At 51.5% G+C, this 2500-nt stretch overlaps 1 protein-coding gene across 2 annotated transcripts in view; it reads left to right on the forward strand.

The window, feature by feature from the left end:
* The window catches only part of mthfd2l (methylenetetrahydrofolate dehydrogenase (NADP+ dependent) 2 like), a 38324-nt gene that overhangs the window by 13709 nt on the left and 22115 nt on the right, over positions 1–2500 (forward strand). The gene's annotated exons all lie outside the window — the stretch shown is intronic.

Raw genomic sequence — 2500 nt, forward strand, 5'->3', positions numbered from 1 at the left:
CCCTCTCTCTCACAAACACACACACACTCCCTCTCTCTCACAAACACACACACACTCCCTCTCTCTCACAAAACACACACACTCCCTCTCTCTCACAAACACACACACACTCCCTCTCTCTCACAAACACACACACACTCCCTCTCTCTCACACACACACACACACACTCCCTCTCTCTCACAAACACACACACACTCCCTCTCTCTCACAACACACACACACACTCCCTCTCTCTCACACACACACACACACTCCCTCTCTCTCACAAACACACACACACTCCCTCTCTCTCACAAACACACACACACACTCCCTCTCTCTCACAAACACACACACACTCCCTCTCTCTCACACACACACACACACTCCCTCTCTCTCACAAACACACACACACTCCTCTCTCTCACAAACACACACACACTCCCTCTCTCTCACAAACACACACACACTCCTCTCTCTCACAAACACACACACACTCCCTCTCTCTCACAAACACACACACACTCCCTCTCTCTCCACAACACACACACACTCCCCTCTCTCTCACAAACACACACACACACTCCCTCTCTCTCACAAACACACACACACTCCCTCTCTCTCACACAACACACACACACTCCCTCTCTACAAACCACACACTCTCTCTAACAAACACACACACACTCCCTCTCTCTCACACAACACACACACACTCCCTCTCTCTCACAAACACACACACACTCCTCTCTCTCACAACTCACACACACACACACACACTCCCTCTCTCTCACAAACACACACACACACTCCCTCTCTCACACAATACACACACACTCCTCCCTCTCTCTCACAAACACACACACACTCCCTCTCTCAAACACACACACACACACTCACCTCTCTCTCACAAACACACACACACTCCCTCTCTCTCACAAACACACACTCCTCTCTCTCTCACAAACACACACACACTCCCTCTCTCTCACAAAACACACACACACACACCTCACAAACTCCCCTTTCTCTCACAAACACACACAAACCTCTCTCACAAACACACACACACTCCCTCTCTCTCACACACACACACACTCCTCTCTCTCTCTCACAACACACACACTCCCTCTCTCACACACACACACACTCCTCTCTCACACACACTCCCTCTCTCTCTCACAAACACACACACACTCTCTCTCTCACACACACACTCCCTCTCTCTCTCAAACACACACACACACTCCTCTCTCTCACAAACACACACACACTCCTCTCTCTCACACACTCTCTCACACACACTCCTCTCTCTCAAACAAACACACACTCCTCTCTCTGTAAGTCCCCACACTCTCTCTCTACTGACAACACACTCTCTCTCTCACACTTTCTCTCTGATCTAACACCTCTCTCTCTCTCTCTCACACTCAGCTCTCTCTCTCTCTCTCTCTCTCACACACTCACTCTCTCTCACACTCTCTCTCTCTCTCACTCACTCTCTCTCACACTCTCTCTCTCTCTCACACACTCTCTCACTCACTCTCTCTCTCTCTCCCTCTCTCGCTCTCTCACTCTCACTCACTCCCTCTCTCACTCACTCATCCACTCACTCACTCTCTCACACTCTCTCGCTCTCTCACACACTCTCTCTCTCTCACACACACACACACACACTCCCTCTCTCACACAATCCCTCTCTCTCTAACACACACTCCCTCTCTCACACACACACACTCCCTCCCTCTCTCACACACACTCCCTCCCTCTCTCACACACACACACACACACACACACACACACACACACACACACACACACACACACTCTCTCTCTCCCTCTCTCTCACACTCCCTCTCTCACACCTCCCTCTCTCACCTCCCTCACACACACAATCCTCTCTCACACACTCCCTCTCTCACCTCCCTCTCTCTCACACACTCCCCACCTCCTCTCTCTCTCTCTCTCCCACACACTCCCTCTCTCTCCTCACACACTCCCTCTCTCTCTCAAACACACACTCTCTCTCACATCTCTCCCTCCCTCTCTCACACAAAATCCCTCCTCCACAAACACTCTCTCTCTCACTCCACTCTCTCCCTCTCTCTCTCTCTCTCTCACACCACTCTCCCTCTCTCCACGCACTCCCTCTCTCACACACTCTCCCTCTCACGTCCCTCTCTAAAAAGAAATCCCTCTCCCACACTCCCTCTCTCCCTCCTCTAAACTCTCTCCACCTCTCTCTCTCTCTCTCACTCGCTCTCTCTCACTCACTCCCTCTCTCACTCACTCTCTCTCTCACTCACTCACTCTCACACCTCCCTCTCTCTCTCTCCACTCTCTCTCTCTCACTTGTCTCTCTCTCTCCCTCTCTCTCTCAATCCTCTCTCTCCCACACTCTCTCTCTCACACACACACTCCCTCACACACAGACACACACACTCTCCTCACACACAGACACACACACTCTCACACACACACACACACTCCCTCACACACAGACTCACACACTCCTCCCAC

Source organism: Oncorhynchus tshawytscha, linkage group LG12 (genome assembly GCF_018296145.1).
Source record: "Oncorhynchus tshawytscha isolate Ot180627B linkage group LG12, Otsh_v2.0, whole genome shotgun sequence".
Classification (NCBI taxonomy): Eukaryota; Metazoa; Chordata; class Actinopteri; order Salmoniformes; family Salmonidae; genus Oncorhynchus; species Oncorhynchus tshawytscha.